The sequence below is a fragment of the Amblyomma mixtum genome, chromosome 7, assembly GCF_055824585.1.
Source record: "Amblyomma mixtum isolate Tamu chromosome 7, ASM5582458v1, whole genome shotgun sequence".
NCBI lineage: Eukaryota > Metazoa > Arthropoda > Arachnida > Ixodida > Ixodidae > Amblyomma > Amblyomma mixtum.
In genome coordinates, this window is record NC_143018.1 from 126,934,138 (window position 1) to 126,958,750 (window position 24,613).

The following is a 24,613-nucleotide window of genomic DNA, read 5'->3' on the forward strand; positions in this document are numbered from 1 at the left end:
GGCTGATAATGTCAGAACTTTTCATGCTACTTAGGTATAGTTTTTTTTTCGGCTTTTAGAACACATGGTATGGTCAAAGTAGTGGTGAATACTTGAGACGAAGTCATGTGACTTTGATCCCAAAGCTTAAAGACTGTAGATGGTATACTGGCACTAATCCCGTGCGCATCACGAATGTTACAGCTTCATAGCTAGGTTGTTCGTTAGCGGAGGGCTTCCTATTTTGTTAAGACAAATATTTGGAATCGCTTGAGTAAAATAATGTCTAAAACTTTCCACTGGTCAATATGGAACATTATCATGCACTGCCAGCTGAACGTCTCTTCCTCAAGGAGACGAATACACGGTTGTGAAACAGAAGAGCTGTGTTTATAAACGCCAGTTAAAGCAAAAAGTTGAAATATTTCATTCCATTCATATAGCCTGCAATAGTTGGAACTATTTTATGCTATATTATGGCGACCTGTGGTCCTCTTTGCGTATCACTTGGTAGACACGGACATTGCTTTTTCGTTCATCGTCGCATACAATGCTTAACCTACCCTAAAGGGTACTTTGTGTGAGCATCAGAGATCCCTTCCGCGCGAGTACTCCTTCTCTGTCGCCTAGGTTCTGCCTAAAGGCCCATATATGCCGGATTTCTCATTCTCTATGTTATATTATTAAATCGCGGTGAGTCCTCATATCACTCCTGGTGCAGTGGCTAAAGGAGCTCTGAAACAACCTCTAGTACATAAACTCGCTCTAGTACATAAACTCGCTCAATACATTCTCTCATCATGAACACCTGAGTCAAACAATACACTTCTACATGCAGCAGGGAACCTACAACCTTATATGTTGAGATAGTTCTAAAAAAATTGGAAGCCGACATGACCAATTTTTTGCCATCTAGAGGAACATTTTAAACACACTCGAAGCTCATCAGCTCTGATAAAAGAGCCTTATCTTCACCCTACACGTCGTAAGATTTCTAAATTGTGAATTATACTGATGAAAAGAACATTTGTGGTTAATTATTGGACCTTTCCCCCTAACAAGATACTTAGACAACTGTTGGAGCTTTCATTTTTTTTTCTATATTTGCAGGCGTTCCTCTTTTCATGCATTTCTCTACGTAACCCAAAACGTACTCTCGTTCTGCCTAGTTGATGGACGGAGCCATCATATTCACCAGCTATTGCAAGAAATCTCGGCTTCGTTATTTTCCGCTACTCGCAGTCAAAGTAACCTTTAGGTAATACTTGCCCACTTGCTAAAAGACACAAAATAGCCGCACACGCTGCTCTAATTAGGCTGGAGCGTTTACTCACCCGCTTGGTTTAGTTTAGCATCCAACTCCTGCACGGAAAAAAACTGAGACGTAAAACGGAATAAGGAAGAGTTGTTTCACCCGATTGTTCTTTTTCATTCAGTTTTCTCAGCAACCAGAATGTACTGCCGAATAAATGACGAGGTGAATTTTACTGTGCTCACCTTTTTGCCATTGGTAGGACCGTGTGATGTTATTTCGTCCGAGTCCGCTGTAAATTCGATGAGTGTATCAAAGGAGTATACGGGCGCAGGGGCTTTCTACGGATAGACCCGACAATAGACGTGCATTTGTTTAAGAATATCTGCAGGTGATGTTTCGTATGTTGAAAGCGATAGTGTAAAACAGTGCAATAACATGTCCTTTTTTCATGATTGAAGTGTATTTCCAGAAAACGTAATATACCGTAGGCTGAATAATATACAATGCACTACGAATACCCAAAGAAGAATGAAAAACCCACGAATACCCAAAGTTATAGGTGCCGCGGGGGCCTCCTAGCAGTAAGCACATAACAAGGTGACACAAAATTCAACAAACAGTCATGAACTTAGCACACTAATGCCAATTTGCAACCTTAGCCCACTGATGCAAATTTTCAAACTAACAATTGAAAACAACTGTCCAAATGCACTGAAGTAAGAGCTTCCTCTATATAAGGTCTATAAATTTTTATACGTGAGGCAGCAGTTATTTTTGCATTATATGCTGCTTAATTCGAAACTTAATATATACGTAAAGTAGTAGAATGGAAAGTTGGGCTAGTTGGTATACGTTCATTTTGGGTGGAAAGACAGCGCGAAAGGGACGGAAGACAAAGATGAAGGAAACCAGCGCTCGTTCATGTGGTTTCCTGCACCTTTGTCTTCCGTCCCTTCGCGCTGTTTTTCCACCCAAAGTATATGCAAAGCACATTATGATTAATTTAAAGGCAAATTGTTCCACAGTGGACAAAGGGGCCACATATGCAAAGGGGCCACACATGGGCATATTTAGTGCTAAATTTGTCGCAGGTCCAACATGAAGGAGAATAAAATTATAGCCGTCAGAAAACATTTTGTTATTTGTATTACTAAGCTCATCAGTAGAGAATGTTTCAAAGGAAGTGTTATGATTTTCTATTCAGTACACGACGAGCGATAGCCTGAAGTCATAAACTTTGCCAAAATGCAAGATTATGGTTGAAGGTAAATTGAGTCTTAAGAAAACAGTAATGAGATAAATGTCACTGGTCTCCATGGTATTGAAGGCGTTTAATGCGGTCTAAATGTGTAAAATATGCATGTGTCCGGAAGACGACCCGTATAGTAGATGACTATGAATATGATCACAGTACTGTGATAAAAATGTGCTGAAATTAGGGGCGAACTTTGATAATGATGTTGAGCGTGCATATTAAATTCCATATTTTCATCTATGTTTATAATATTTGAATATAATAGTATATGCTATATATTTATATCGTATTTCTGCACTTTAATTTACTTCCACAACAAAAAGAATCAATGTGTAGAAATTTGTGTGCTTTGTTGCTTTGTTGCATCGCGTTGTACGATGTTGTATGCTTTTACCACTCCTGCCTTGGCTACCAAATGGTGGGTGGCAGTAATGAATAAAATAAAACGAGCTAAAAAGAACGATATGTGTATAATACTTTTTTGTTCGTAAACTGACGCAATGAAGAGGTCAGAGCGGTCGTCCCGTTTAGTAGAGGCAGCGAGCGCAAACGTAATTCTCCTACATGCAAGTTAGATTTCTTTCACGGAGGAATTTCTTCGTGCCTGCTTGGAACGTATGTCAAGCAAGAATTAGAGAGGGCTGAAAAATGTTTAAGGTATAAGATTTGAATTTCTGCGTTCTTAGTAGCAGCAACAGCGATTATTTTTTTCCTAAAGGAATATAGGGACCTAATTTTGGTGGCGGGTTTTCTTCTGCACAATAATGCGCATGACGCTACAATGCATGAATCACAATCTGGTATGCGCTTACGACCACTAATTAATTTATAACCGAATTTTTCACTCATGCTGATTGGTGTCGGCTTCAACATCCGGCCGATGGTTGTGACGTCAAAATCTGATTATACACCGCGTGAAGCATGAAAAATGTGCGATGTAATCGCTACTTGATCGCTTTAATTCACTATACTGCTGAAGACAGCCTTCTTCAAGAGCCTAGTGACAGCGTATATAGAAGCACCGTTTATATTGCCGCGAATCTTTGTAGTGAATGTTTTTTTTTTATTCTTCAAAGCTGCCGGCACTCCGCTTTAACGGCTTTTTATTTTGTGATGCAAGACGCACCCAGTTTTATCTCGCTTGGCGGCATTCACGCGGAGCCGATTCCACATGGTTCTAGAATGTTCTAGTAACTTTCCATGCTTTATCTCGAAAGTTGGCTACCAGCTGTAAAATGGGCACGGCCTAGGATGGCGGGCATTTGGTTCTACAACCGCCGAGCACGCTTGTTGCTACGCCGCTACAGGCTATTTCAGTTCTTTGCGGGTGCAAGTCAGCCGAAATAGATTTGTTTAGGAGCCAGTTTTGCTTTCTTCCTGCTCTCCGGACTGCAGTCGCCACTGCGTGACATCTGGTGGAGCTGCTAACGGATATCCGTGTCCCCCTCACCCCCTGGGAGCCGTCAGAGCAGCTCGAACCGTCTCGAAGATCACGAGAAACCTGCAGAAGCCGTCCCAACCGAAGACGAGGCGCAAAGCAGCCGTCGTCTCCAGAGGCGTTCACCTGAATACGGACTACTGCCGGACCGTACGCGAGCAAAGAAGGACTCGTCAATTCCAACACCAACCATGGCTACGACACCAGCCCCCATTATTTTGCACCAGCCCCGACTGCCGCCCATGTTCAACGGCTCACCCGGCGGTGATCCTTAACAATGGCAGGAACAGTTTGACCGTGTCGTCGTATTCAGCAGTTGGTATGACCAGGCTAAACTAAGCCAGGTTTTCTTCGCCATGGAAAGACCAGCCAGAATTTGGTTCGAAAACCACGAAGCTGCATTGGAGACATGGGAATCATTCAAGCGGGGGTTCGAAAAATTCGCATCGCAGGGGGCTGCATAATTACCCCATCTGGACGACGCACAGTGCGAGTGACTGTCAAGGCACATACCTATCCTGCTACCTTCGCTCTGCCACGGCAATGCTCCCACGAAGACACTTTGGGCATGGATTTCTTTAATGAGCATCAGGCAATTATCGACCTGCGATCCAAGCTGACCACGTTTTCGACGGATCATGCCATCCCTTTGATGAGAACTCTAAGACATCACGTTGCTCGAGTGTCCTGGGTGAACAAGTGAGCGTTACACCCCGCTCAAGCGTCCTCAAACTAGGCGCCACCATAGCCAATAACACTGAAGCCATCATCGACGGAAACATGCACTTTCTTCTAGACCGAGGAACCAGCATCGCGAAAGGCATCGCGCATTTCTACAATGGCCAAGCCGAACAACTACTGACTAAGGTCAGCGAAAAATACCAGAACGCTAAAAGAGGACCGGCGATTGTTTTCTTCGACGAAATATCCGACATACGAGACTTATTCGTCCTCTCCGACTAATCAGCAGAATATTTGCCTAAACAAGAGAACTCGCCCACTTTCGGCATCAACGCAGCCCTGCCCCGGAACAGACGAGACCAGATCCGCAATCTGCTTCCAAGTAACAGCGAGTGCTTGTAGTCATCGTCGAAGGTCCGACAAACGCCGATTTCCAAGCATCGCATTATAACCGACCAGCATGCCCGGCCTCTCCGCCAAAGCTCCAAATAAGTGTCGCCTCGAGAACTACAAGCCATCCGGGACCAAATGGAAGAAATACTTCGCGACGACGTCGTCCAAGCTTTAAAGAGCCCCTGGGCCGAACCGGTTGTTCGAGTGAGGTTGAAAGACGGTGCACTTGAGATAGAAGACGGCGCACTTGACGGCGTGCTTCTGCTTTGATTACTGCCGCTTCAGCAAAAAAAAAAGGACGTTTACTCCTCCCTCCCGACATCCGCCACACACTAGACCGGCTTTGCAACGCCAAGAATCTCTGACCAAAGGATTCCGGAGCGGCTACTGGCAAGCTGAGGTCGATGAAAAAGATCGTGAAAAGACCCCATCCATCACTCCAGATGGCCTCTTACAGTTCATGGTGACGCCATTTGCTCTCTGTTCCGCACCAGAGACGTTTCAGCGAGTAATGGATACAGTGCTGGCAGGCTTTAAGTGGCAGATCTGTCTGGTGTATTTAAATATGACGTTGTTGTCTTCACCTCGAACATTGCATGCAGACCACCTAAACAGGCTTCAAACAGACGCAATCAAGTCTTCCGGCCTGACCCTGAAAGCAGATAAGTGCAACTTTCCCTACGAAGAGCTGCTGTTCCTATGCAAGACAGCGCGCCCAGACCCACAGAAAACAGGTGTTATTGCACTGTTTCCACCGCCACTCGATAAGAAAGCTGTGAGCAGATACCTGGGACTCTGCGCGTATTACCCATTATTTGTCAAGACCTTTTTCGCACATCGCCGAGCCTCTGACCCAACTGAAAAAAGCAGGCGTCCCATTTAAAAGAGCGTTAAAATCCTGTCATCTGGTCAGCGGTCACTCCGCACTCTGCATGCTTGCCAGTTCGAAGAACTTCTCCGGCCGACTGGCCTGATGGAGCTTGCGCCTCCAGAAGTTTGACGTCAGCGTCATTTTTCAAGTCAGGACGCAAGCACACAGACGCCGGTTGCCTGTCACGAGAACCTGTAGATTCACTGCAGCCGGACGAGGTGAGGACTCTTTTCTGGGGCCAATCGCTCTAGCTGTTTTTAAAAGCAGCAACACTCGGAGCCCGACTTTAAACGCCTCATCGATCACTTGGAAGGCAAGGTTTCTTCATCCCCTTCCTCGTTCAAGCGAGCATTGTCTTCGTTCGGTGTACACGTTGATGTTGTCGTGAAGAACTTGTCAGTGAACAAAACAGGCTACCTCCTTGTTGCACCTGCAGCTCTGTGTGAATAAGTTCTTCAGGCCTCACACGAAAAGGTGACAGCTGGACATCTCGGGTTTTCTCACTCCCTCAGCCGCATTCAAGACAAGTATTACTGGCCCCGACTGTCTGCCGTTGTCGCACATTATGTGAAAACCTGCCGAGATTGTCAGCGACAAAAGACCCCTCCAACCCGAACAGCAAGATTTCTGAACCCCATTGAACCTCCTCAAGCCCTTTAAGCGGATCGGCATGGACTTCCTTGGCCCTTTCCTGAAATCAACATCTGGAAATAAGTAGATAATTATAGCGACTGACTACCTGACCCGATACACCGAGGCAAAAGCCCTACCGATTGGAACATCAGCAGAAGTCGCCTAATTTTTCTTGAAGTGCATTCTTCTGCGACACGGCGCCCCCGATGTGCTCATCACGGACAGAGGAACAGCACTGGCAGCGGAACTGACGCAAGCCATCCTTTATTGCAGCCAAACCAGCCACCGGAGGACAACTGCATACCATCCGCAGACCAACGGACTTACCGAGAGCCTGAACAAAACTATCGCCGATATGCTCGCCGTGTATGCCGATGCCGAACACAAGACCTGGGACGTCATCTTGCTTACGTAGTCTTCGCCTACAACACTGCAGTGTAGGAGACCACCCATGACGCCTTTTACGCAGGGAGGCCACGACCACGCTGGACGCCATGCTGGCCAACGTTACCGAAGAAGATAACGTCGATGTCGCGGTCTTCCTTTCAACGCGCAGAAGGAGCCCGAAGACTTACCCGATTAAGGATCAAAGACCAGCAGCGGACCGACACCAGACGCTGCAACCTACGAAGACGAAACGCGGAATACAGCCAGGAGACCGAGTCTGGGTTTGGACTCCCATTCCCCGTCGTGGACGGAGGAAAAATCTTTTGCAGCGCTATTTCGGTCTGTACAAGGTTCTTCGTCGGCTAGGTGAAATGAACTATGAAATCGTCCGTGACGAAATGACTGCATTCCAGCGGCACGCGTACGACCAGAAGTTGTCCATGTCGTCCGTCGAAAGCCCTATTATGCGCGATAAAGGGCGCTGTGTTTCTGCTCTCGGTGTTTATTTTTGTGCAATCCGTTTAATTTGTTTGTAGTCGCCCTATCTTTTAAAGCATCGGGTCGATGCTTCTCTGAGAGAGCAACAATGCGCGAATCTTTGTAGTGTTGTTTTTTTTTTCTTCAAAGCGGCCGGCACGCCGCTTTACAGCTTTTTTTTTAAATGAAAGGCGCGCTCAGATTTCTCTCGATTGATCGCATCCAGGCAGAGCCGAGCCTATATTGTTCCAGAGTGTTCTAGTAACTTTACATGCTTTATCTCGAAAGTTCGCTACCAGCTTTAAAATGAGCACGCCAGGGAGCGGCGAGCATTCGTTTTGACGACTACGCTTGTTGCAACGCCGCCCCCGACTCATTCAGTCGTTTGCAGGTGCAAGTCAGCCCAGGTAAATAGTTTTGATTAGAAGCCATTTTTCCTGTCTTCCTGCTCTCCGGACTGCTGTCACTCAATACTTCAGAATATTGCAGTTTTTTCAGGCCTCATGTGGCCTGTAACCACACTTTGTCGTCATAGTCATCCTTCGGCTCTTGAAACCAAAACCGAAAGAGCACAATAAAGAAATCTGATTTTAAATTATTTAGCGGTCGTTGGAGAATTCCATGTGATGATCATGTATAATAATGATGATCCATGTATAACGCATCATTACAGACCAGAAAACACGCACCTAGGTGTATGTGCCCCTAAAATAAATAGAACGCCTTCAAAAGGAAAACAACTGCGGCAATTGATCGATGAAAAGTAGCCTTGGTCCTTTTCGGGAGCCCTTTCTGGCTAAATAATGAGGACGATATTATGCACAGAATCCGTCATGACGCAATATGGCCTTGCACTACGTCGCTGAATGACGCACGTGGAAGAAATGGCCGGAGAATGCTGAGGTTCGAACTCCCACTTTTCTAGGACAGAAGAGTAGTAGTACTATTTATCGCTTTATATCATTTCATAGAACTATTGTCGGAGCGTGAACGAAAAGAACACAGGCACGGACACGAACATTGGGGAGGAGGATTCGAGAAAAATATTCCGTTTCTTGAAAAAGCAACCCAGCGCTACATTTTCAGACGAGACACAGAGAGAACTTGACAATGCAGTGCTCGATTACTTCAACAAAATATGCAGCACCGACTAGCCGTGTAACGTGTTTTGTTACATCGTTTCTGCGTTTCTTTGCTTGGCGGTTTGGTATTTGTTCCAGCGTAAGCAGCGCGCTTGTCCGCTAACGCGTGTAATGCTTTTGTTGATCTGACCGACCACGCAGAAATGTTCTTTTTTTTTTCTGTGACCCTGCACGAAACCTTAGTCCATAACTGTACAGTTGCAAGAACACCGCCGAAGAAACGCATTGAGGACCTTTTTTCTTCCGTTTAATTGCACGAATGTTCACTTTTTATGTATTATTCCGCTCTATCAATCAACTTCCCGTCCGCCAGGCTGCCAGACATGGCATATAAAAAATGTTGCTGAGGATTCGTCCCAGAAATAATTTATGCAAGGAGCTAGTGAAGTCTTAGATATATTTTTTTTTTGTGGAACGCGTTGCACATTGCCTTGACGTGAAGGATTGGCAAGTAAAAAAATATAGTTGCGTCCTCCAATTATAGCATAGATATATCAAAAAGTGTCTCCCAGTGCTCTTTGAAATTTACTGTTCAAAAATTGCAATCCGCCACTTTGGCCTTCGCGCGAAAGGAGTTATTGGCTTAAAGAATATTTCATACCCATTTTATGGTCACAGTTGAATTGCTTGCAAAATATACCACAGACAAAATGATAAAATTCTTATGTACCCAACCACGAACACGTGTTGGCGACAAGATGGCCAAAAGGTGTTTCCTTTCCTTTATTTTTCACCTCACGACTGCAGGTAAAACAGTGCGATCAAACCTCAAGTGTACGAGCAGAGAAGGGAGTAGCGGCTTATCTGGTTCTGTTTTGACTTAATGTCTTCTCGCCTTGAACTAGAGAAATACCCATTTCTAGAAATATTATGCCTTGTATAGATGACTCACCATTAAAACGAGCCATAGCAGCCCGAAAAAAGTGCCAGGAGCGAGACTTAGCCGCAGATTGGTACGGTGCTCCTGTACGCAGTCGGTCAGTGCGCGAGCAATGCCTCGCATATTCTTCGAAAAAGTTCGTCCAGTTTTGTGGTTGTGATGGAGCTGCCGTCAGGGAAAATACGATCGAGCAGTTTTAAGGGGCAGATACACTCAAGAGATTGACAGACTCGAATGCTTCCACGAGGATTAGCGATTCCGGAAAGCACAAGTAGTGCTCTTCAATGCGCAAAGAACATTATTTCTGTTATTCAAAAGTGTCCGAGAAACTGTGACAGCCGTGTGGTACTATAACCCTGTCCTGTAATCTGTGCAAATATTTAGGAGTTCGTAAAAGATACGCAGATGAAAGGAAAGCATCGTGCTAGAGCTTCCAGCGAAGAAATTTCACGAACATCAGTCGCCCTATTCCTGCCACAAGCAGACGTATACTTATTGCAGACCAGAGACGGAGTTTTCGCCTCAAAGTATTTCTATTTTGCTTGTCTGAACGAGAAAGAAATGAACATTTTTCTGCGATATGCACCACCGGTACGCTCAGGTTTTCAAAACTGTTTCACATTTTTGGAACATTCTCTGCATATCATAATGGCTTCGCCCTGCAAGTTGAGTTCCTATGAAATGCACTGAACCCTCTGAATTTTTGCTCAAGGATTTAACCAAAACGGGTCGTCCCTGCTCTGGACCGAAACAGCAGTATACTTTCCATAGGCCAAAGACGGAGTTTCAGGCTCTATGTTTTTTAAACGTGTTTATCTGAAAAACGAGAAATCCACTTTTCTTTTTCGGCATCGCATAGGGTTTACGAATGCTTTTTCCAGTAGGTATTTTGTGACACTAAAGTTCCATTGAAGTTTCAGTGAAAACACCGTTACAGAAAACAGCGCCATTGAAGCAAGATCTTCTGCAGGGAGATTGCTACAAATAGCACATTTCGAATGCGTTCGGCGGGATGGTTTTCGCGCCGCAGGAAAATGTTTTTGGCTTCTTTTGCGGCATATCAAAACCCAAAGACGAGCGGTATACCTTCCCTTTCGAGAAAAAGGTGCTGCGAGAAAATGCGACATTGAAACGCCATATTTCTTAGAATCGTTCGAGAGTTTGACAGCAAACTGGTGACCCATTATTCCTACCGCATTGCTGTTTACAAACTATCGTTCGTACTAAATAATTCCATGAATAGCTTTTGCCACATATCTTTAATCCAGCAACTGACCTAGGAATTGCTTCTAATTATTCTAATATTCACTGATACCATTACAGAATTCTCGCTCAGTACAAATTATACTATGCCTGTCAAATAAAAAGAAATTTCATCAGCAATGTGGAGGCGCGTCGCAGCTTTGAAGCTGTATGACGGACATATTGATGCGGGTAGACGACGACGACGAAGAGCGATGGCACGAGTGCGAAGAGTAGAAGACGACAACGAAGTTCGGACTGTGTTCTCGGTGCCGCTCGCAGCTGTTCTTGTCTATTTGTAAATATCTGTAAATATATTCTTTTCCGCAACATATTTGGTGGAGGTGCGGATTTCCCCTACGTCTACCGACGACGGAGCTCCGCAGCGGCCGCCAGTTGCCTTCACTCATCATGACCCACGACGCCGCCCAGCAAACCTCAGCCCCGGCCATGACATCACTCGTTCTTTCTCCCCCTCGGGACCCTGGGACATTTTCTGGTACCGACAACACTGACGTCGACGACTGGATCAACATGTACGAGCGAGTGAGTACCTACAACCGCTGGGATCCGACCCTTATGCTCGCAAATGTAATATTCTATCTAAAAGACACCGCCCGGGTCTGGTATGAGACACACGAAGATCATCTGACCAGCTGGGACGTGTGCAAAGAGAAACTCCGCGAATTGTTTGGACGGCCGCTCGGCCGAACGCTTGCCGCTAAGAAGGACCTCGCCTCCCGAGCTCAAACATCTACGGAGTCCTATGTGTCGTACATTCAGGATGTGCTGGCCCTCTGTCACAAAGTTGACGCCAACATGCCCGAGTCTGACAAAGTCGGCCACGTGTTGAAGGGAATCGCCGACGATGCCTTCAACTTGCTCGTATACAAGAGCTGCACTACAGTCGACGGAATTATTAAGGAATGTCGACGCTTCGAGGAAGCCAAAAGCAGGCGTATTAGCCAGCCGTACACACGCCTCCCCAACACGGCTGCGACTTCTTCATGTGAAGACCTGCGACACCGGGCAACTCCAGCGCCCCCAGAAAATGTGACCCGCATCATCCGACGCGAGCTCGAAGCTATGTCCCCTGCCCCCCAGCATCTACATGATGGCGACACCCGCTTACCTACCATCTCTCTGGTACAAGCTGTCGTCCGTCAAGAGCTTGCCAACCTTGGTTTCCAGCCCGTCAGCCCTGTACGGTCTTCACCACCACCCGAAATCACTGCGATTGCTCCTGGACGACCTTCGTACTTCACTCCGCGTCGCCGAAACCCTAACGACTGGCGGACAACCGACGACAGGCCCATTTGTTTCCATTGCCACCGCATTGGCCACATCTCCCGCCACTGTCGAAATTATTGGTCCCGTCGCAGCACATACCGTCCTCTCAGCTCCCACCACGACGACGAACAGCCCAGCCACTACACGCCCCCTCCAGCCCAGCACAGTGCTACAGTCGACGGCCAGATTACCCGCTCCAGCCGCTCCCCGTCCCCCCTGCGTCGCCAGTCTCGTTCGCCCCAACGCCGTCGCTCCTCTCCCTGCCCCTACGGACGCTCGCAAGCGGAAAACTAGACGCTGCAGTGTCTAGAGGTGATGCTGCAGTACAGCCCCAGTCCCAAAATCCTCAATTAGCCCTTCGCGCACACCATAATTTGCTCGCTATTCATGTCGATGGAGTGCCTGTGAGAGCCCTGATCGATACAGGCGCGCACGTATCCGTCATGAGTTCAGCCCTACGACGCCGCCTCCGAAAAGTACTGACCCCTGCACCCAAAGCCGTTCTCCGCGTTGCCGACGGCGGAACTGCTCATGTTGTTGGACTATGCACAGCCCGTGTGACCATATCCGGCCGCCATACATCCGTTCTGTTCTCTGTTCTGGACCAGTGCCCGCATGAAGTCATTCTTGGCCTCGACTTCCTGTCTGAGCATTCAGCCCTCATTGACTGCGCCACTAATGTTGTTCAGCTTGACCTTCCTCTTTCTGCTGAGTCGCCGTCCCCAGTTATACACCGTCTTTGTGCTGTCGACTTTGTCCGTCTACCGCCTCAAGCCGCAACTTACATCTCTTTCTCATCTGTTCCCCCTGTACCTGATGGTCACTACGTAGTCACTCCGGAACTTGACGTCGCCCTGACGCGCAGCATTGCGCTTCCACACATTGTATTTACAATGTCGGCCAACCGAGCGTGCCTTCCGGTCCTGAACTTCAGTTCATCCATCCAACCGCTCCCGCAAGGCATCTCACTCGCCACGCTGTGCCCTGCTGCCGAATGTGTGATATCAGTGGTGGACAGCTGCTTACCTTCCACTCAGCAATGCCGGTTGCCTGCGGCCCCATCAACAGCGAGCCCAACGGACGACTACGCCGACATGATCGCTTCTGACCTACCGCCGATGCAAGCTCGCGATCTTAGGTGCCTCTTATCATCTTTCCGCGACATCTTCGACTTTGACAGCCGTGTTTTGGCTCGGACCTCTGTGGTGACGCATCACATAAACACCGGTGATTCCGCTCCTCTCCGCTGACGTCCGTACCGAGTGTCCAGCGCCGAACGCACCGTCATAAATCAAGAGGTGGACAAGATGCTCGCAAAAGACATCATCGAGCCCTCGTCAAGTCCTTGGGCTTCACCAGTCGTCCTGGTGAAAAAGAAGGATGGCAGCTGGCGCTTCTGCGTTGATTATCGGCACCTCAACCGCATCACAAAAAAAGACGTATATCCACTCCCAAGGATCGATGATGCCTTAGATTGCCTCCATGGCGCCAAATATTTCTCTTCAATTGATCTTCGATCGGGGTACTGGCAAATTGCTGTTGATGAAAAGGACCGCGAGAAGACCGCCTTCGTGACGCCCGATGGCTTATACCAGTTTAAAGTCATGCCGTTCGGCCTCTGTAACGCCCCGGCTACCTTCGAACGAATGATGGACTCCCTTCTTCGTGGCTTTAAATGGTCCACCTGCCTCTGTTACCTAGACGATGTTGTGGTTTTCTCGCCTACTTTTGCCACGCACCTCGAGCGCCTCTCTAATATTCTGACAGTGTTTCGTAACGCCGGACTTCAGCTGAACTCATCGAAATGCAAGTTCGGTCGTCGCCAACTCACTATTCTCGGACACCTCGTTGACGCTTCTGGTGTACGCCCAGATCCCATCAAAATTCAAGCTGTGAAGGACTTTCCTCTTCCAAGGTCGTCGAAAGATGTGCGCAGCTTTGTCGGCTTGTGCTCATATTTTCGCCGTTTTATCAAAGATTTCGCCGGCATCGCTCGTCCCCTCACCGATCTTCTGAAGAACGACACCCCCTTTACCTGGGGCCCTGCTCAAGAGAACTCATTTTCATCTCTCGTCCATTTGCTGACCACTCCGCCCATCTTAGCACATTTTGACCCGTCGTCTCCCACAGAGGTTCGCACTGACGCCTCCGGATATGGCATCGGCGCCGTCCTAGCCCAACGTCAACAGGGTCAAGATCGAGTCATCGCTTATGCCAGCCGCCTACTTTCAGCCGCAGAGCAAAATTACACCATTACTGAGCGCGAGTGTCTTGCCCTTGTCTGGGCAGTAGCTAAATTCAGACCCTACCTGTTCGGCCGTTCATTCGCTGTTGTCACTGATCACCACGCTCTCTGTTGGTTGTCTTCACTAAAAGATCCCACCGGTCGCCTTGGTCGCTGGGCATTGCGCCTCCAAGAATACTCATACTCCGTCGTGTACAAGTCAGGGCGCCATCACCAGGACGCTGACTGCTTATCCCGATACCCTGTGGAACCACCTGACCTAGAGGACGCTGAGACCCTGCCCTGCCTCTTAGCTATCTCCGATCTTGCTGATATTGCCAACGAACAGCGTCACGACTCATCTTTACGACCTATCTTTGATGGCATCCGTTCTGCAAACCGATCTCCGTCTCTGAACCTTTATGTGCTCCAGAACGGCATTTTGTATCGCCGAAACCTACGCTCCGATGGCCCTCCGCTCCTGCTCGTGATACCCCAACGTCTACGCTCTTCTGTCCTTGCAGAACTGCACGATCTGCCGACAGCCGGTCACCTTGGCGTGTCCCGCACGTACGCTCGGGTGCGGCATCGCTTCTTTTGGCCTGGTCTCTATCGTTCCGTCAAGCGTTACGTGGCCGCTTGCGACCTGTGTCAACGTCGGAAAAGGCCCTCCACTCTGCCTGCCGGTCTTCTGCAACCCATCGACATACCTCCTGAACCTTTTCACCGTGTTGGCCTCGACCTTCTTGGCCCTTTTCCGACGTCCCTCTCCGGCAACAAGTGGATCGCTGTCGCAACTGATTATACGACTCGGTACGCCATCACGCGTGCTTTGCCGTCCAGCTGCGCTACCGATGTTGCCGATTTTCTTCTGCAAGACGTCATCCTTCACCACGGCGCCCCTCGTCAACTGCTCACCGACCGCGGTCGTTATTTTCTATCCAGAGTAGTTCACGACATTCTTCGTTCGTGTGACACGCAGCACCAGCTCGCGACAGCTTACCACCCACAAACCAATGGGCTTACGGAAAGGTTCAACCGCACGCTCACCGACATGTTAGCCATGTACGTATCGCCAGACCACCGAGATTGGGACGCAGCCTTGCCTTATGTGACATTTGCATATAACTCTTCCCTTCATGACAGAACAGGCTATTCTCCTTTCTACCTTTTGTTTGGTAGGCATCCCACCTTGCCTTTGGACACACTCATGCCGCCTTCTTCAGCCCCCACCACTGCTTACGCTCGGGACGCCATCTCCCAGGCCACGCTGGCGCGCCAAATAGCACGTAGTAGGCTCCAAGCCTCTCAAGTTTCCCAGAAGTCAGCCTACGACCGCCGTCACCAGGCCGTCGAATATACCCCAGGATCACTCGTCCTTCTCTGGACGCCCTCTCGCAGCGTCGGTCTCTCCGAGAAGCTCCTTTCGCACTACCGTGGCCCTTATCGTGTCGTGCGCCGTGTTACCGACGTGAACTATGAAATTGCTCCCCTTGAAACCTCGCCCTCGTCATCTGGCGCCACCACCGACATCGTCCACGTCTGTCGCCTTAAACCTTACCACGACGCTCATACGTCGCCGCCCTAGCGCCGAGACGGCGTTTCAGCAGCCGGGGGTCCTGATGCGGGTAGACGACGACGACGAAGAGCGATGGCACGAGTGCGAAGAGTAGAAGACGACAACGAAGTTCGGACTGTGTTCTCGGTGCCGCTCGCAGCTGTTCTTGTCTATTTGTAAATATCTGTAAATATATTCTTTTCCGCAACAATATTTTTCAAAACCAGCTCTGGCTTTCGGCTGCTTCTGTGGATTACTTTGATATAATGGCGTCCCCTGTCACTTCACTTCAGAAAAAATGTACTGTTCCTTTTCCATTCTTTTGTACCGATCGCTTTCGCAAGATCGTTGCCTTCGCCCTCAGCTGGCGTAAATTCGTGCATACGTCGAGGTATTAGCAGTCACTATTCCTTTGAGGGCTATTTATACTTGCTCTCCGCTGCAGCCTAAGTAAACATTTGCAGGCTTGAAAGGATTGCACTAAAGAAATAGTAAGGTTTTAACCACATTTACTGCCCCGTAATAAGCGCAGGATAAAGGAGAAAGAAATGGTAGCCTACGATTACGATACCCGGTAATGTGAGATTTGAGCACTGCTCTTGAAATACTTTGCACATATTACATTAATTACGGAAATAATGCGAATCTTTTTTTTAGGCGAACAGCATTTGTGATTTCAAACATTCCAAAAATATTATACTAATGATTTTGCTTCAGTGGACTATAGTGAACAAAAGCTCTATCACGTAAACCATAAACCAAACCTGAGCCTCTACAAAGGATAATAACCCGATATTTCAATGTACAACTTGGTTCAGAAGAAATGAAACTATTGACGCAAGATGAAAGCTTAGAGGTAATCTTTAATCAACACTAAAGTTGGAACACACATATGGGCCATGTGGCAAGGAAATTTGGCGCAAGCGCCCAGGTTGTCGGATCAGGTTCAACAATAAACGTATGCATTACGACTCCTTATTTTCCGTCATATCATTTATTGCTGCCTTATCCTAAGCAACGTAAACTCAAAGTAACATTACAGAAAAAAGCCGTTCGTCACGCAGCTAACACCATTTACGACGCCCATGCAAAGGCCCTATTTCCTTTTATTAATGTTTTTGCACATTCAACCTTATTATGCAATATAAAGGAAGTACCAGGAATAACAATACCACTTCCATAAGTCTGTGTAATCTTACGAGATCTGCAGGAGCACCCTATTTCATCAAGAAAATAGAGTTCTGGTCAATCCTCTTCTCTCGCTGAAATCGCCCTCTACATAGACTACACTACCACCTGCCGAAATACTTGAATCCCGTACCAACGTAAAAACCAAAAATGGAACCAACACCTTATATTAGAAAGCATGCAACTCCACAATAATTATAATGACTTGTACCGCAATTAAACATCGGCAGCATATGAATTTTGTGTTTCAATGTTCTGTCTACCATTGTCTTTTTATTGTATTGTTGCTAATTAGATCCTTTGTGCCGTATGCGTAATTATGCGGAGTATTTTGGAGCGAGAGCTCCACTACGCCATGTTTTGCCAAGGCCATCGGGTGTTGCAGTTTGACCTTCAGCAGGAGGAGGGCCGGAGGTGTGGCTGAGGCGTGAAACCACGTGATTCGCCGCGCCACTGCTCGGACCGCGGTGGCCGCGTATCGGCCACGGCCACGGCGCCCGTGGGCCGTGCGATCTCAATGAACATTAAAGATCCCGAGCTGGTCGAAATTATTCCGGAGCCTTCCACTACGGCACCTCTTTCTTCCTTTTTTTTTTTTCACTCCCACCTTCCTCCCTTCCGCTACAGCGCGGTTCGGGTGTCCACCGAGATGTGTGAGACAGTTATATGTGTGCTATGTGTGCTTCTTTCGTTTTGTGCTAATCAAAAATCTAGCAAAACTTCAACATTTCGTTTAGTTATCCTATTGGAAACCACGAAATGTTCGAGGGGAGTCTGGCAGTTGTCTGGCAGTTGCATGCTACTGCCTCGGACGGGACACGTCCAGTTCTTCCTTTCTGCTTCCGCTTGGGGTGAAGCTTCGTTCGCAGGGCTACAGGCTTTGGAGAAAAGGAAATGGGCACATTGTGAAGAAAAGCCTGTCCGACCAGACAGAGAGAATTTGGCTCCCTAAGGAAAGATAAATTCGACTGGCGCACGTAACTGTTCACCGAGTTGAGTGGTATCATACACGGTGGAAGAATAGACTCTTCTTCCACCATGGTATCACCGCAACTACGCCAGGCTGCAGGGGAAAGGACAGGCGACGAGCGACCAGGGAGCAGGGTGAACGCTGACAGGTCCCGCAGTACCCGTTCGATAAAGGGCGTCCTCTTCGCATCTCCTCTCACCACAGTGTGAATGTCCGCGTTGTCTTTTTTTTGCCTTCTATCTATATGATGCCTTTTCTTCTGGGAGAACGGCTCCTGCGTTCCAAGGTTGACCGTACCATGCTTCTTCTGTTCCCGACTGCCGAATTCGTTCAACGCGGTATCTGCCATCGAAACCTGAAACACCTGAGCTGCGGATGGCGGGAGTAAAAGGACATGCAGAGGGAAAGAAAAAGGGGGGGGGGGAGCGGTAGAAGAAAGGATAGGGGTTGGGCGGCCATATAAACTATGTACACATACAGGATATTGCTGGAAGTGTCTGCTGATGTCGTATCCGGGTGGAGGTGGTCTCCGCCGGCTTAAGCCAGTCATTGCGCCGCTTTCGTCGTTCCAGACTTCGTCCCGCGCGCAACCAGCGGCAATATATACTATGTACAGTCTTTGGCAAACATAACCAGGCTGCACGTTTTTCTTCTCAGTCGTATATTAAAGCTATTATGACAGATCTCAAGCTCTAAATCTCTGTATGGTAAGAAGAACCCCTGTTCTCACCTTCAAAGAACTTTTTGATCTTTAGGGAAGCCGTGAGGCCTCTCTTATACGAATGAGAAGCAAACCATGGAGCCTGGTTACTTTTGACAAAGACTGTTCATATACAGGATATCGATGAAAGTGGCCGCTGATGTCCTCTGCGGGCGGAGGTGGTCCCTGCCGGCGTACACCAGCCACGCGGAACCTGATTTATCCCGAGCTGTATGTGAGGGCCACTCCCCCTGCACAATGCTTCATCTCGGCTCCTGTAATGGCCCGAGTCCCCTTTTCTCTGCAGGGTGCTCTCGTGCGGCTGCTCGCGGCGGCCTGAAGGGGCGTCCCTCTAAGCGCTTGTCTCACTCCCCATTCGTCTCAGCGCAACATACTGCGTCGTCTGAATTTGTCCGTGCTGTGGTCCGTGCGCACCGTACTGTGCCAGCTCAAGCCTCGCTCTGCTTTAGCCGTCATCGCTTGGATTACCGTCGTGTGGCATTGTTCCCAAGAGGTACGTTTTGCGAGCGCCCCTTGCGCGCTCCTTGGTCGTTTAACTCGGGCCTCAGTGCGCCCGCTGTCATAATCTAAGTTTCTCTTCGACTCTAGCATGCGCTTAACTTTATCTGCTTTGCGTGCACTTGGATACACTACTCGCTTGTGCTTTTTGCAGTACAGCACAACTCTGTGCATCCTATCATGTGCCGTTTCAAAGCTGTACACGAACGAACTGTTCACTTAAACGACCATCTTGCCGGTCGAGTTGGCAACGGTTCATCTTTGGTTACAGGCTCGAAAAAAGACATGACACAAGGCAAAAGACGGGATGAAGCGCCACTCACAGCTGATTTATTCAAAGGCAACACGCACAAATATATGCCGTCTTACTTGCAAGGAATACTATCATCTTCAAAGTTGATATGATAGTGAACGGAAGAAAAATTGTTGTCACCTTATACAAGGATATAGACATGTCGCTGACACACATGCTTCCTTTCTTTGCAATAAAAAAGCTTGGATTAATTCCGTGGCTTTTGTATCTTTACTTTTTGAGAGAAACCGCACATCGGAACAACATGGCTCACAAGAGCGTGACGGGCAGTACCTTATATACTTAGGCATATTTGGGCCTTCTTTATTTTGCTCGTTTGTTTCGTGTTCGCTGATTCGCTCGTTAAAGCAGAGCCCAGTTTGCCCTATACATGAGCGGCCGCATGAGAGGAGAATTTCATAGACAACTCCTTTGGCGCACTTCAAGCCAAAGCAATATCCTACCTGGCTTGTTGACAATAATTTCCTGTCTGTGGAGAGGCTACCTTACCAAATGACAGATAACTCTGGGTGTGCGTGTTAGACAAGCTGCTGAAGGAAAGAAGTACGAAGAGGAAGACTTCTGGGGGAGGATTAGTCGTTGTGGGGGACATTCATCTGCCTGAGGACCTGTCATCTGTTCTGCGGAAGGGACCCAAGTATGGACTTGAACCACAAGTATCACCGCAAGAACTGATTGCCATCAGTCGTCGAATCGCCAGTAAGGTCAATTCAGAGGAGCATGAAAAGTGCCTTCTTGAGGGCTTTGACTGCCTTCTCAAATCTTGCAATCGGGTTTCTGTTCGTAATAAGGGAACTTCAACCCGAGCCACTGTATCTTTATTTAATAAAAAAAAACCTAAGGCTTTTACAAGCTGATATAGAAGGTGGATTTATAGTTTTATCTGAAGATAATTTTTCAGAAACAGGAGCCCGAGCAATTGAAAAGAATTTTTCGGCTATCAAAGTGAAAGCTACGAAAGTTAACAACAGAGCTGTTGCATTGTATGAGCAGCTAGGTTTAGTCTGTCTTGGTAAACAGATTGCCAAATGCAAGAATAATGCATTGAAAGTGTTCTTTTCGGTAAAAACGTACAAGGAAGGAATGCCCTTTAGAAATAATGTTACTGAAAAGGGGTCCTAGCTGAGGCCGCTTAGATGGTTCTTTTTCAAAAATTTGGGTAAGCTTGATGTAGAAGACCCCTTTTTTACCAAAATATCTGATGAAGTTTGTGAATTGTTAAAATTGCATCATGATGATGGACGCGCCTTTTCGGTAGATGTTGTGGATTTATTTTATTCTGTTCCACACGAAGCCATGTTCACTGCAGTGAGACAGTGTATTGAAAGTTAAAACCCTATTTCTTTTCAAAATACTGCGGGTGTATCCATCGAAGATTTTTAAACCCTTTTACAGAATTACTTAAATCCGCCTTTGTAACATTTGACAAGCAGTGTTTTCTGCAGAAAGCTGGCATATGTACAGACTAAGAGGTACTTGAAGCTGGGCTTGTAGGTGCGTATTCGTGAAAGACATAAGAGCGCAAAACGGCACGAGAGGTGAATGTCTGCGATTAAGAGCATGGATAAGGGCAAAGGCTATATAAACGTTCTTCCCTGAATAAATCCTGTTGAAAGTGCAGCGCTCGTCCTGTTCCCTTACTCGTCCGTGCTGCCGTCTGGCGCTTTCATGTCTTTCACGAATATGTACAGGCTGTTGTGTTGCATCTGTTTTGAATATTTTGATTTCACAAATGAATCAAGTTTTGCACCAGGTTTCACCGGCTAGCATGTCAAATGGAAACATGTTGTCTATAATCTGCGGAACTGTTAAGAATAAATATGTGAATGTGGTTCGGGAAAGGCACACATGTAGAGTGAAACATGATAATGTACATATGCCTTGTAAGAGGAATATGGTGTACCGGATACTGTTACCTTTCGGTCCGGTTTATGCGGATCAAACTAGAAGGTGTATCAATGTAAGATTACGGGAGCACGGGAGATGTTTGAATATCGGTAGGATTCTAACTTGGCTGCGTATTGCAAGTAATGTGAAGGCTGCTGCCTATTCCTTCCGGTATAGCGCTTTTCAGCGATACATTCGGAGCACATTAACCGGCAGATTATCGAGGCTAGATACACGTTACGACTCGGTGACGGAAGTGTGAGTGTGCCGTCCATCGCGTTAACACGCAACGAGTTGGACCATCAAGACCATGGGAATGTTCGAAGCGATTTTTGACTCATGTTGTGATGTATGTTTACAAGTAATTATGAGTTTTGTTGTGTCGCTTGCATTTTCTATTATTGCGAAAGCAATACTTGTTGCACTTTCAGCCCGTCGCGTAGCGAGGCCGGTAGCTACCAATGACCTTTAGCATGACTCCCTCCTGTGACATCATGCCATCTGCCGCAAAAACCAGGGGCCCAACTCGCGCCGTCGCGTGGCGAGGCTGCAGCTACCAAGCGCGGCCTAACTCCTGCTCCTGCCACGCGCGGCGCGCTTAGCCGTCTGACTTCACAGCTTCAAGAGCGGGGCTCCAACTTGCGCCGTCGCGTAGCGAGGCCGTAGCTACCAAGCGCGGCCTAAGTCCCGCTCCTGCCGCGCTCGGCGCGCTTAGCGTTCGGTTCGGGTGTCCACCGAGATGACAGAGAATTACTGCGCCATTTTCTTTCCTCAAAAAGCGGTACGTTCAAAGGGCAAAGCGTGGCGCAGTAATTCTCTCTCATCTCGGTGGACACCTGAACCACAGGAAGGGAGGAACGCCACCACCCGTTCGGCGCGATGCCTTGCCCTTTGAACGCAACGCTTTTTGAGGAAAGCAAATTCTCTGTCATATCAGTGGACCCCGAACCGCACCGTACAGGAAGAGAGGAAGTGGGAGTGAAAGAACAGGGAAGCTTCTAGACAATCATCCGTTAGCGTCAGCCGCTCGTTTTGGCGACCGAGGCACGCATAAATCTCTCAGCACGTGGGGGCCCTCGTGTGGTAAGTATAATGCCATGTAAAACAAATGGTCAAAACGTCTATAAACATAAGCTTTACTAAGAGCACTACCAAGACACACCACCAGCCAAATCAGGCGCAGCCAGGGCTATTGCTTTCGCAACTTACCGGGCTTAACCAAGCTAAGCCTCTGCCAAATTTATATTCCCTCTTCACTTCAATAATGTTTAGCTGCGAGTCAGCGCTTTTTTTTGTCTCTTTCATCGTCCCTGTCTTTTACGCTGGTATATTAATCATGGCAATATCTTCTCTGCCATCAAGTGCGTTGCAAATGCTGAACGTTCGGAACCAGCGCCCAACCAAGCTTTCCGGGATGTTGTTCTCAGGCTGGATGTAACTCCTAGCTACGAGTGCTTGATGCGCCCTGCTGGAGTTAGCTGGCGCCTTTAACTGGTCCCGTGAGCTGCTCTGCTCTCTTGCCAACTCTTTGTGGTCACTTCTGTGGTCACTCGAAGTGCCCCTGACCTCCATGATTTCACGAACTCTGCCAGTGCTGATTCGACTTCGGGATGACGGCCTTTCTCGAGCCTCGGGCGGTGCCATCAGAGAAGTGGCTGAGCTCCGAATCCTGGGTCTGTTCGTCATTAACAAACTTAGGCCGGACTCTACTATAGCGAAACTCAAGAGCATAGGTGAACAGGTAGGGCGCATGATCCACCGTGTTTCCAACAAGCGGGGTGGTCTGCGGGGCCGGGACGCGCTACGGCTCGCCCATGCCTTCGTGACCAGCCGGATCCTCTACGCCGTGCCGTACCTACGCACCACCAAACAACAAGACGAGCGCATTGACGCCATCATCAGGAAGGCAAGAAAGCGAGCACTGGACCTCCCGGTGGCCACCTCCAACGACAAACTGAAGGCGTTGGGAGTGGTAAACTCCTATCAGGAGTTGCGGGAGGCTCACCTCGTGAACCAATATCCGCGGCTATCACAGACAGTACCTGGGCGCCGCCTGCTAAACCGCTTACACATCCAACACACATGCATACCAGAGGGGACGGAGAACATCCCGGTGCTGTGGCGCCACATGCTCTGGGTCGCTCCACTCCCGCGTAACATGGAGATGACCACATGAAGGCAGACGACACGCGCGGGTTCGCACGCTTGAGAGGCAATATGGATATAAAGAGGGCGTCTACTACGTGGACTTCACAGGGCCGTCACCCGCGGGATTCTTCACGGCTGCCGTAGTCCACCGGGGAATGAATGCCGATGGGCTATCTCTTCTGGCCCCAAATTCAACACGAGCGGAAGAAGTCGCAATAGCTCTCGCTGCCGCCGATCCAAAATCCAGAACAGTTATCACAGGCTCTCGCCAGGCCTGTGAACATCATCTTGCAGGTGAAATATCACCTCTTGCCTCCCACATTCTAAGACGCGCTCCCGCCGATCCAACTCGCACAAAAGTGATCTGGGCTCCTGGCCACCAGGGTCTACGAAGCAATGAGGCCGCTGATGCGGCCGCCCGAGCGCTCACACACCGGGCTCCTCATCCTAGCTCTCCTGGCTCAGAAGCTCATAAACCGCTTCTGTGGTTCCGCGAAATCCTAATTCATTATTGCGACAGCCACCGTCTCTACCCGGCACCTGCCAAGGGGCTGAGTAAGGCGGAGGAGCGAACTCTGCGGCGCCTGCAGACAGGAACTCTTCTCTGTCCTTCCATAGCAAAACACTTCGATCCGAACACAGATGGGCGCGGCCCGTACTGTGGAGAGATCTGCGATATCTTTCACATGGTGTGGGCATGTACTCAGAATCCTCACCTTCCCCCTTCCCCCACCCCCACCCGATAGGCATGGGAGACTGCCCACCTCAACTGCTCCACACTGGAGTCCCAAAGGGCTCTAGTAAAGCGGGCGCGAGACGGGGCCTCGTCGTGCGGTGTCCCGGACTAAGGATACCGATCATGCAGCAGAGTTTTTTGACCCTCAAACTCTCTTTGAATATTAAAGTTTTACACCACCACCACCGCGCTGTTCATTTAAGAACTGTTCGGCGGCGACGACTTTTCTCTTAAAGGCGGCAGTTAACGACACCGTCTGCTTGGTACCATGATATAGGCGAAACACCGCGGGTGAAAAGCTTGCACAGCCGCGGAACGTGCCCAAGCCACCACATTAAGAGAAAACGAGGTCAAAGTGGTACCCGAAGTACACCCAATGCTCGTGCGCGCTTTTGGCGGCATCGGCTACGAAAAGTAACGGCTACAGTGCCGTCTTCTGTTGGAGTT

The 24,613-nt window shown here is 48.4% G+C and overlaps 1 pseudogene; it reads left to right on the forward strand.

Annotated features, from left to right (window-relative positions):
* The window catches only part of LOC149337540 (uncharacterized), a 136,986-nt pseudogene extending 112,708 nt beyond the window's left edge, over window positions 1-24,278 (forward strand).
* Window positions 24,279-24,613: the final 335 nt, after the last annotated feature.